This window comes from Symsagittifera roscoffensis, chromosome 1 (assembly GCF_963678635.1).
Source record: "Symsagittifera roscoffensis chromosome 1, txSymRosc1.1, whole genome shotgun sequence".
In the NCBI taxonomy this organism is placed as follows: domain Eukaryota; kingdom Metazoa; phylum Xenacoelomorpha; order Acoela; family Convolutidae; genus Symsagittifera; species Symsagittifera roscoffensis.
The window spans coordinates 87114107-87127072 of NC_087062.1; positions in this window are offsets into that span (position 1 = coordinate 87114107).

Here is a 12966-nt window from a genome sequence, read left to right on the forward strand (position 1 = left end):
TGTAGCGCTTGATTTATTTTAGTATCTGTGGAATTGAAAAAGTTTCCAAGAAAATTTTAATTATTGCACTTTAGCTTGACTGCTTTCTCAGCTTAAATGCCACAACGAGGGTCTTCTTGTGTTGTCAGCAAGTTTCATTGTAGATGCAAATGGTTCTGGTTTCCTCCTGCAATTAGTAAAAGAGTTTTAGCCCTGACGTATATTTTGTTTGGTTTTCCTTTCTTTCACTTAAAAGTCTTATTTTTATTTCAGTTTGTTTTATTGGTGCAGTTAATTTATTTTGTGTCGGTTTGAAAGCAAAAACTGATTATTTTTTTTTGGAAAATTAAGCTAGTTTGTTTTGCAAGATTTCCAAGTCGTAAAACTTAGTTTCTCTTAAGTTTTTTATGTCACATTTTAAGTACACTTGTCTTAGGCTCAGTGGCCGCTTATTACTGGTGTTAGTATTTTTTTGCTGTTTTTTATATTGCTTTCTTTTTTTCAGAACAAGCTAACAACCAAACAAACCGCTCCAAAACCTACCATGCACCACAATAATTAGTCAACATTTTATAACATCAGAGCGTAAAATGCTACCATTTGACCCCAACTTATACTAAAACCAAGAATGGTCTTAGTATAAGTCGTGGTCAATTTCTTCTCGGATCGGAAACTAGTTTTAATAGCTTTGGATTTTTCGAGGATTTCATTGTTGTAAAATTTTCGTACAAAATTTGCAAAAAATTCTGATAGTCAATTAAACTGAAAAGAGCAATCAGCTGTTCCTGCAAAAGCTCCAAGTAAGTTGGAGTTTTCAGTTGACCTTGAGGTATAGAGTCGTTCTGAAAAACTAGATTTTGTAATGAAATTTTCCACAAATAGTTTGTTGAATCCTACTAATAATTTCCATTTTGCTTAGACTTTTTGCAACTCGTCTATACCTCGTGATAAGGTTCTGCAATTTTTTAATTACTGAAAAAAAAGTAGGACAAGAGCTGGTCGTATTTAGAAAGATTGTTCACAATTCATCGCAAACATTTTGAGTTGGATTCTTTGCTTAGCCTCTCCGAGAAACATTCCATACATCAAATCACACACCAAAGCAAGGCCGCTTGGTTGCTGTGCATTGCTAAATCAATTCATATGGAATTATCTGTAATAATTCTAATGACAAATTGCTCTGTCTGAGATTTTTATTTTTGTATCGGCGAAGATAAAACCTTGAATTCACGATTTGAGCAGTCAATATACAAACTTCTCAGCCCTTCAATCAGCACAGCTTCGTTCCTGTGTCCCCTAGAAAGCTATGATTTTTTTCAAGATCAAGACTTTTTGAATTGAGCACCCGATGAGAGTCTGGAAATGGAAGCACTCTTCGGACTATAGTGGATGACAAGCAGACGGGGCTAATCTACGTAATGAACCTAAAAACAAGCAAAACAACCAAAAAAAATGAAGGCATTTTGGCAGTAAAAACAAATAATTTTCACAACTTTTTTGACCTCAAATCGAACGAAAATAAAACTAACTGCTGCCACGATTTGTGATTGAAAATCGGATTAAACTTTAGCAGACTCCTTGGCTTTTGGCCTAGAGGTAGCGAAGGTGCCTGTGTACTCAGAGGTCTGGGGCTTGAGTTGCGGTAGGGCTTCGTTTATTTTAGTATCTGTGAAATTGAAAAAAGTTTCCGAGAAAAGTTTTTCATTGGACTTCCATTTGACTGCTTCCTCGGCTGGAATTATCTGTAATAATTGACTTGGAATTATCTGTAATAATTCTTATGGCAAATTGCTCTGTCTGAGAATTATATTTTTGTATCTGCGAAGATAAAACCTTGAATTCAAGAGATGAGCAGTCAATGTACAATTTTCTCAGCATAAAACATAAAATTATGCACGTGTCTTGTTGAGCAAGAAAAAAAACAACCACTGCAACATCGACAACTGAGCGGACATTTTATCTCAAGCAGTGCTCGTATTTGGATCAGAGATCGTGTTTGGAGCTGAGCTCGTGAGTTTGGAGCAGAGCACGTGTTCGGAGTACAGCTTATTTGTGGATTGGTGCTCGTGTTGGATGCAGAGCCGGTGGTTGGAGCTCGTGTGTGTTTGGTACAGAGCCGGTGATTGGAACTCGTGTTTGGAGAGGAGCTCGTTTCTGGAGCAGAGTGGCCCGTGCTCGGGAAGAGTTCGAGTTTGGTTCGAGGAACGCTCGTGATATCATGAGGCGGACTCAGAGAATCATCAAAGCGCCTAGTTATCTGGGGTATAATTCTGATTCGCAGCTCAGTGTTTCCAATACCAGCGGGTTTGTAGTGAAAGACTTGTTAATATCACAAAATAACAATGACCGCATTAATGTTACACCGACAAGCAATGGCCGCACAGGATTAACTCAAGCCATGCAAGACCTGCAAATAGAAGATGTGCTACCAGAAACTGATCCGAATCTTGAAAGCCATGAAGAAGACATAATGATGGAAGCATTCGGTGCCGTCACTTGACAAATCAACTTGTCTTGATCATTCGATTTGGACTGAAAGATGGGTGAAAAGTGTACTGTTGCCAAAAATACTATATACTTTGCCTAATGGTAACATTGGTAGGAAGTACGTGGACCTCCTGACACATGAACTGAAGCTTCTTTCTACCACTGCTGATTTCACTTCAGAAAGAGTTCTGGTGATGAGTCGTGTTTTGTTACAAAGAGATCCAATGATCAAAGCATCAAAAGACATTCGAACACTTATTGGACGGCGCATTGAAGACTGGAAGGAAAACAAATTCGACAAGTTGTTGGCGGAAGCAGTGAGATGTGGCAAAAAGAAACAAATAAATCAAGATAATTTGAACGACAAACATGTCTCGAAAGTTTTTGCTTCAGTAATGATGAAAGGCAAAGTGCGAAGTGCTTTGCGGTGGCTATCGGAGAGAGCAAGCGGGGGTGTGCTTGATCCGATGCAAGAGGCGAAGAAAAATGTGACCGTTTTAGAGACTTTGAAGTGAAAGCATCCAGAGCCACACAAGTCACATCTCTCTTCGCGAGTGCAAGTGCCAGTTTTACCCGACTTTGAAGATGTAATATTCAGTTCTGCTTTCATTGAAAAGACGACACGTTCTTTGCAGGGCAGTTCGGGAGCTTCGGGAACAGATTCTGAGCATTGGCAGTCGGTTTTATTACGTCATGGGGCTCACAGTTCACACTTGAGAGGCGAAGTTGCAACTCTCGCCACAAAAATGTGCAATCAAATCTTACCATGGTTGAAAGTGCGAGCACTGGTTTCTGTAAGATTGATTGCGCTTGATAAATGTCCTGACGTGCGACCTATTCGCATAGGCGAATGTCTACGGAGAATAATTTGCTAAAGTGTGGCTGAGTTCACAAAAATTGACCTTGAAGAAACATGTTCGACTGATCAATTAGCTTGTGGGCTGAAAGCTGGCGTTGAAGGTGCAATTCATGCGATCTCTGATGTTTTTGATGACAACAAGGAAGATGGCTGTGGCATGCTGTTGATGGATGCATCAAATGCTTTCAACTCGCTCAATCGTGAATCAGCAATGTGGAATGCTCGAATATTGTGGCCTAGATGTTCTAGATTTCTCTTCAATACTTACAGAGGCTTCGCGTCGCTTTTCGTTGCTAGCGCCGATGAAGTGATATACAGTAAAGAAGGAACCACACAGGGAGACCCACTGGCAATGTTCTTCTATGGTGTTTCACTTCGTCCCCTGATTCGGAAGTTAAAGGATCCGAACAATGTGTTACAAAGTTGGTATGCTGATGATTCTGCGGCCATAGCAAAACTCAAGAAATTGGAGATATGGCTCAAAAACTTGATTGAAGAAGTCCCGCCTTCAGTTACTTTCCAGAGCCTTCCAAAAGTTTTCTGGTTGTCGATAAACAATATGCTGAAGAAGCGCATCACATATATGACAAGTACTCGATTACTATAGTGGAAGGGAAGAGGTTTTAGGGCGGTTTCATTGGAGACGGAAATGAGAAGGACATCTACCTGAAAAGGAAAGAACTTGAATGGGTAGACAAATTTGAGAAACTTTCTTTTGTGGCAAAAACAGAACCACAATGTGCTTTATCAGGACTGACTAAGTCCCTACAAGCGGAATGGAGTTTTTGCCATCGTGTTTTGGGTGTTTCTAGTCAGCTTTTTCAACCGCTAGAGAACCTTCTGATGGAGAAATTCTTACCTGCGATACTTGAAACTTCGTCGATTTCATCAATGGAGAGACGTCTCTTTTGTTTGCCAGCAAGAAGGGTGGTCTTGGAGTGTCTAACCCAACCAGTTTCGCTGATGAGCCTTACAACACGTCACGGGAAGCAGTTACGGTTCTTTATGATGCTATTGTTGGTCAGCACGGTTTTCCCATGAAGACCACAGAAAGCAAATGTCTCGATCGCGGAAAAAACATCATCGAATAATGGAAGAAAAACATGAAGATTTGTTGGGGGAGTTATTGAATGAGCTACCAGCAGACCAAGTTCGCGTAGTAAAAAGAATCAATGAAGGAAGCTTGTCTGCCTGGCTGACAGCGTTACCGATTGCTGCAGAAAACCTTGATCTTTCGGAAGTGGAGTTTTGGGATGCAATGAGTGTCCGGTATAACAAAAACTTGATTGCTTCGCCAATTTTTTTGCGATGGTTGCCAGTCACCATTCACCCTACGACATGCGTTAGCGTGCAAAAAAGGTAGTCTCTTAACTTTACGGCACAGTGAGATTAGGGATGCTGTAGACGACTTAGCTTTTTTAGTGTGGAAGGATGTACAGAGAGCGCCTGTTATTAGAGAATACAACCCGCAAGATGAGACACACGCATTAATTGCAGATTTGTTTTGTCGTGGAGTTTATGTTAGACAGGGAGGAGCGTCTTTTGATATTCTTGTCTCTGACACCGACGCCATCTCCTATCAGAACAGACGCCCCATGAGTGTTTTGCACTCAGCAGAGGTTGAGAAAAAGACAAAATAATCAGACGCGTGTCAGGAAAGACATGTCTTTCACTCCTCTTGTCGTGTCTGTTGATGGGATGCTTGCTCCAGAATTTGCAAGTTTCCTTCGGAGAATAGGAGAAGCTCTATCTACCAAGTGGGAGAATCCCTATAGTAAAACTATGAAGTGGGTGAAGTGCCGGCTGTCTTTTGCCGTGCTCCGTGCTTCCAGTGTGTGCTTCCGAGGCACAAGGACCAAGTGGAGGAGTCTTGGCTCAAACCATGATTTCTTACCCTAGAGAAATATTTACGGATGTTCTACAATGAAGAGAAATTGGCTAGCTATGTGCAGACTCTGCTAGTAATGTAAAACCTGGACCTAAACGAAACAAAATGTTGAAAAAACGAACCAAATAGATAATTGACTGATTATAATCGAAAAAAAAAAACTTCTCAGCTCTTCAATCAGCACAGCTTTGTTCCTGTGTCCCCTAGAAAGCTATAATTTTTTATTGAGCTTTCTGAATTGAGCACATGATGAGAGTCTGGGAATAGAAGCACCCTTCGAACTACCTGTGTCGAGGTCCCAGACTCATGTCCAGACTTTCGTGTCAAAATTTTGGTATGTCTAGACTTTCCAGGCCAAAATTAGGCATGTCCAGACTTTGGCGACCAAAACCTGGCATTTTCAGAATTTTGCGACCATGATGATCCGTCGCGAATTTTGTGACCGAAGCGGAGGTGGCGCGACCAAAACATCGCGACTCATAATTGGTATGTCCAGACTCTCGCGACTTAATTTTGAATAATTTTGTTTTAATTTGGTGCCTTGCTCCTGCTTTGTTTGCTTTACTGTCTCTCATAATTTTCCACTAAGTTCATTGTCTGGATCCGACCAGTCTTCTTTCATTCAGTCTCTGGAATTAGCAGCGGCGGCATTAGTCACTTCACCAAGGCCATCACCCGCTAAAAAGTGTAACTCCAATTGCGAAAACAAAGAATTAAAGACTGCATGTAGCCAGGACAAAGCCCTGAATGTTTCTAGTGCCATTTCTCGTCGAACAATTTTTGGTTAAAAAATATTGCTAAAATGCTTTTAAGAAAAGGAAGACTAATAGCACGTTAATAGCACATTATAAATTTCCCGCGTTGGGTCAAATTAGCAAATTTCAAACCCCTATAACTTTTACGGTCAATGATTACAGATGACTTAAGTTTTTGTAATTTGAGCTTAAGGTTGAGTTCTTTTTAGGGTTAGCAACTAGTGTAACAAAATCGGTTGAATCGTTTATGATGCTGCTACGCTATGCTGCTGACATGCTCAACTTTATGAAAATTCACTACTATGTACCAGTTACTACATGTATAACTCATATGTATTACTGCTATATGTATAACTCAAACCTTTTTTGTATATTTATGGAACTTCGATAATAACTTTCTGCTGATGATTTTTTGACTTCATGAATGTCGGCTTAAGCTCTGCCGGTATAGTTTCCAAATTCTGTGTTCCACTTTGCATACCACTACAGCTATTGTCGACCCCTGTGGACGTTTCGTGCAATTTTTTCCAATTCGATTTTTTGACGAAAAGTTTTGGCTGAGTTTCAGCTTATTGGCTGTCGTTTTTGCCTCGGTGTATTAAAAAGTTCCGTCAAGAATTGCTAGTTGAAAATTCGAAATTTATCTGGAAAAAAAAACACCCGATCACCAATGTATCATCCTTTTTTCGAAAAACAGAAGAATAATTTTTCAATTGATGCTAAAAACTAATAGATTGTAACAAATTGTAATAAATATAACACACTGAATTTTCAATATGATTTTAGTTTTGTGTTTTTAGGCAGGGGCGGATCTAAAATTTTCTCGAGGAGGGAGCGATTTTCAAAAAAATTTCAAAAACTTTGACGACATTTTTTTAGGTCGACCAAAAATGGATTTCCTAAAAAGTATCAAAGGGGGGACCCTTTGGGTTGGCAGGGGGTCGAATCCCTGAGGGGAGGGGGAGCGTCCGCCCCGCCCCCCTAAATCCGCCCCTTTTTTTAGGTATTAGGAGCCAAAACAATCAATTATTTTCTCAGTTAAATTGGCAGTCAATTTACGGACTTTTGTATATTAAACAAAGTTCTCTGTTGTTAGCCGCAAATTTTCAAAATAGTAAATAATTATGGGGGCTATTCCCATGCAAGAAGGACCGAATGAGCAAAAAAAGTCGTGAGCGAAAGACGATTAGCCGAAAGTCATTTTTTAAAAAGAAGCAATTGCCCTTCAATTAAAAAAAATTAAATAATGCACTATTTTGCTTCTTTCATAACAAAAATCTTGAAATATAAAATTTGTTCCAATTCGGCGGCGGTCAGTGACAATTTGAAAATTTTGCATATTTCTGCAGTTTTTTTATTCGGCAAATATCAATATTCAGTCCCTTGAAATGTTTACTTTCTTTCCAAATTTTAGATTACTGAAATCTGATTGGCTGATTTTTATTTTCGCGCATTCGGTCCTTCGCGTATGAGGGATTCCACCAATAATTATCAGACGGTTCCAAAAATCAGAACTTTCATCGTATTGACGAGGAAAACAAAAACCTCTAGGAACGTCAGGAAACTCCAGCCAATCCAGAGTCCGATGTTACCACCAAAATCGGTGATCAACTGAGTCGGGCTGTAACTCGGCTTCTCCTCTATTTTCTGGAAGTTCAGATTCTGGTAGTAGATTTCGACACGCACAAAATTCTTTTTGATCTCCCGATTGAGCGACTCAACGGTGGCCGAAGGATCCGACACGATCTTTTGGAGGTACTCGTAGATACGATCGGATGTGGAGTACTTGCGAAGCCTCTCGATCAAGTATGGGGTGTAGTTTACATTCGGCCACTCGGCTGTTGAAGGGTCTTTGGAGAAGAGCTCGTCGTCGCAGGCGGCGTTGCAAGGACAAGTGAAGTCGCCATTTTTGTACTGCTTCAAAACCTGCACTGTGCAATTTCTGCTTGTAGCGTTCCATCCCGAGCACATCGGCGCAAGATCTGAACAAACAGTCATTTTTTGATTCAGGCAGTCTACTTTTCGATTCAGGCAGTCTTGTTGTTCCGACTTTGGTTACAAAAGTAACGGAATATTTGTGCTCGGGTAGGATTTATCTTCAGACAAAATTCGACTTTTTAATTAGCCATTTTTGACGGCATTTTTTAAATATCATTGTTTTAAAAGCACTGTTGTCCTGAGCTTAAATTTGAAAAAAAATATCTTAGCTGTGATCATTTTTCATAAAGTTATGGGGGTTTAAAGATTGCCATTTTGGCGAATTTGGGACAATTAACGCGCGATATATTTCGCGCCATTAGCGCGTAAGCGGAGATTTAATCCATCTTAGAAACCGTTCCAAATTGGTTGAAGGAAGCCTATTTGCCATAATTGATTTGTTTCTAGGAGCGAAATCTATCACTTTCTACTTTTTTGGCGTGTCGGGGGATGATTTTAGCAAAAATGTCAAATAAAAAAAAATTATTTTATTTTTTCTTACATTTAATTTTTCATGATATTACTGCTCCATAGACTTTAAAAGGCTGTCGGAACATTCAGGGCCTCGCTTTGATACGAGCAGTCTTGTACGTCTTAGAAGTCTTTCCAAACTAGTTGAAGCAGCTATTTGTCATTTTTTTGTTCCAACTTTCGAAAAAAAAAACGGAATATATATGATGCCTGGTTTTTATTTTTTCAGTCAATTTTCGACGATCGAAATAATAGTTTTTAACAAAAAATGATACCCCATTGAAGAGGGTATAGTTTTTTTTGTTAAAAACTATGATTTCGTTTGCCGAAAACTGACTGAAAAAACCACGCAGCATCAAATATTCCGTTTCTTTTTCAAAACGGAATATGAGAGGCAGATAGAAAAAGAGACAGATCTAAGTTAAACTTTTTTTGTACTTCTAAGGTTATTTATAACTTATTTCAAACCAAATTATTTGCAAAAGAAGCATAAATTTTGACTTTTTGAATACAATTATATCTGGCAGAATATTGTTTTTATAAAACCTATCTTAGTGTAGCATGCTCAATTGACACAAATTGAGATGAGTATTTTTAGCATGATAGTTTTCAAGTTTAAAACATGCACTATTTTAATTCTCAAAAGTGCCCCTATTGTATGTTTCTTCTTAGAAGGCTCATCTATTAGAAAAACAAGACTGCTCGTATTAGGGCGAAGCCTTGAATGTTCCGACTGCCTTTTAAGGCCTATTGAGCAGTAATAACATGAAACAAACTAAATGTAATAAAAGGAAATGAATTTTTCTCTTCTAAATTTGAGGTTTTTTTGTGAAAAGTATCTCCCCACACGCCATATAGAATACAAAGTGATAGATTAACAAATCGGCTCAATAACAAGTCAATTTGGCAAATAAGCTTCCTTTAACCAATTTGGAACGATTTCTAAGACGGATTAAATCTCCGCTTATGCGTTAAGAGCGCAAATTATACCGAGCGTTAATTGTCCGAAATTGGCCAAAATGTCAACCCTTAAGCCCCCATAACTTTGCGAAAAATGATCACAGGTAAAATTTGTTTTCAAAGTTGAGCTCAAGACAACAGTACCTTTCGATTTTAAAAAAATCCGTCAAAAGTGGCTAGCTAAATGGCTAGTTAGAGTCGAAATTCGTCTGAAGAAGAAAAAACGAACCCCGAGCACTAATATTACGTCACTTTCGTTATGAAAGTCGGAACAATAAAATTTTGACCTTCTTTTTTATTTCCTGTCTTAGGACTCTGCTGACGTGCTGTGCTATAGAGGGTGTGTTCGATATGAAATGCTTCACAAAACTAGTATCCACTGCGAACTCACTATAACGGGATGAAAAGTGGCGCTTCCCAAGTGGTTCGGTTAAGAGTTTGATCTTCTTTTTGAATTGATCTGCTCTTGAAGGATTATGCTCAGTGCAACCCCTTCGAGGCAGATGTTTGAAAAAAAGGCTGATTGAGCACGACTTTTGTTTTTGCAGAAGATATGAAATGCTTCACAAAACTAGTATCCACTGCGAACTCACTATAACGGGATGAAAAGTGGCGCTTCCCAAGTGGCTCGGTTAAGAGTTTGATCTTCTTTTTGAATTGATCTGCTCTTGGAGGATTATGCTCAGTGCAACCCCTTCGAGGCAGATGTTTGAAAAAAAGGCTGATTGAGCACGACTTTTGTTTTTGCGAGTTAGCAACATACGTGAGTCAACTGCAAATATAGTACAGACGCATCATTTTTTCTCAAATTCATATTTATGCGATGATCGAAATCAACGTTTACGTAGCAGTATTTAGACAACCGCGTATTCAGACTCGTCAGTAAGCAGACAAATACTTTTTAAACCAATCAGAATCGAGGCATGGAAAAAAATAATAATTACATATTTCGTAAAATTGCTCGCGCATCTCGATTCTGATTGGCTAATACAGTATTTGTCTGCTTAGTGACGAGTATGAATACGGGGTTGTCTAAATCACTCCGAAATCAACTAACTAAATTTGCACAGTTTTCATTTTGAGACAAAACATCATAGAAACAACTCATCATTCTTTTAAAGTCTCGGAAACATTATTTGGAAACAATGACAAAAATTGAAAAATTTCTAAAACAAAATTAGGACAAACGATAAAATCTCCCCCCTCTCCTAAGTGGCCTACCTTAGAGTGCCCTCCCCAACCATGTATTAAATCTGAAAGTTGAATTTTAGTAATGTTAATGTTGATCAAACCTATGGGCAATACTCAAAATTTTTTGAAGAGTTTTTGAAAAATTCGTATATTCTATCCCCTAAATCGACTAGGGGGGGGGGGGGGAAGAATTGTTTAATTGATACAAAAATTACTCCCAAATTGTCAAGTTTTTGACAAAAGTTTCAAATGAAAAAACTGAGATTAATAATCCTTTCAAACTTATCTAAAATTTTGCGACCAGCTTTTTCTTTTTGTTTTACTGAAGCGTGTATAATTGGCGTCAGCCTAGCAGGATTTCATTTTGTAGTCTACTAACATATCCATTTTCAAATCTTTTAAACACAGAGGTAAAGTGAAGTTTTGTACATCTTGCGAGACCATATAAAAAGGCATTGCAAGCCAGCAGACAGGAAAAAGAAGGATAGCAACTACGACCAAGAAAAATCGAAAACCGCAAGTAAAACTTCAAGATTTTGCCTGGAATGATTATTTGATAGCAAAAAACTCGTCCAGAAACAAAGTTGATGGCAAATTAAAAAAAATTAAAAACAATTATTGAGCGGCAACTGAGCCGAGAAAACTTGAGTAAATTCCCCTAGAACCGTAAACAACATTGTTGTCAAGAAAAAATTGTTGCCATATTTTCCCATCCAATATTTTGATGAGGAAAAAAGCATAGAACTTTGGAACTTAATTTTCCTTTGCTTTGAAACCAGCCAAAACTAGGCCACGTAGCCGGTAAAATATGAGCCAAAATCATTTGTGAGGAAAAAAAATATCATCGAAAGTTTTTTTCAAGATTCCAATTAAACCTACAAAACATAAGCGGACAAATAAAACGTCGGCATTTTTTAAACGGAGTATTTGCCGTTCCAGGCGTATTTTTTTACCTCCAAATCATTGTGGCAGAGACGCTAAAAATATTGAAATCATTATTTACCAAATTTATCATGCAGTCTTGCTAGCTATTGTCCGACCTATTGCAAAATGTGGGGGGATAAATTTAATAGAGGATACAAAAACTATATAAACTTAACCGTTGACGAAATTCTTTTTAGGTGTGGCAATTATTTACTATGTATCATCGGAAGAATAGCTTACAAGATCCAGTTTTTTTTTTAAAAAAACTGATCGAATCACGACTGAAAATTTTCGATCGATTTAAACTGGCCACTGTTTTTAGTACCTGCATGAGTATTGCAAATTTAATTGAGCAGAAAGTTTGTTTCCATTTCTTAAAAAACTAACATTTTTTTTTTTGAAAAAAAGATCCCCCTCAAATATCGATTTAGTTTTGAAATAAGAGCCTTAATTCTTTTCAAATTGTTTTTACATTTGCTATTAGCAAGCATTATCACACCAGTATATATACTTCTTTCGGGTTAAGAACTTGCTTAACAGAATCACTCGAATAACTTGTATCTTCGTTCATAAAAAATAAAGACTTCTATGCGTGTTCGGCACCTAATCTTGAGATGAAAAGTACGCCTGGGACGATAAACGTCGTGGGTTTGAATCTGACTAGGCACTTTTTTTAAATCAAACTGGAAATATTTATTTCCAAAACAATGTCGCCCTATAGTTTGTCTGCAAATGCTTTGTCGGCTTAGTTGCCACATCGTAGAATTGATTTTTCGTTCGCAATTTTTTATTTAGTTGCTTTCAGTGTATTTAATTAATAATGCAACTACAATTTTACTAGCCTTGTCTTCATATATTTATGCTGTTTTTTTTCCCTGAAAAATTTTATTCCGCTTAAATGATTTTGGCCTACATTTGATTGGCTTAGTGACCTAGTTTGGGTTTATTTCAAAAAAAAACTTAAATTTTATGCTTCATTCTAGATCGGAAAAAAATGAACAAAATGCTTAGAATAGAATTTATAGCTCAAAGTTTTCCATGACTACAATTATTTTTTCAGTTCAACGGAAAATTACCTAAATTTCGTCGGCTCTGTTGCCGCTTGTTAATTATTGTTTGAATATTCATTAATAGCCGTCAATCGTGTTTTTTGACGTGTTTTGTGCAAATAGAACATGTTTTTGAAGTTCTATAGAACATGATTTTGACGTTCTTAATTCCAGACATTTTGATCTTGTATAATTGTGGTTTTTTGAAGCGTTTTTTTTCTATTTTTTGGACTTAGTTTCTTTCTTTTCCTGTTTGCTAGCTTGCAATGCTAGTTTTTGTTAGTATCGCAAGTGATGCGAAGCTCCGCTTTGCTTCTGTTCAAAAAATCATTCAAAAGCTACTATTGTTTGAGTCTAACTTTATCTGAAAAAAATACTATTAAATACAATGATTTCGTTAACTCGGAATAATAAATGTTCTTACCG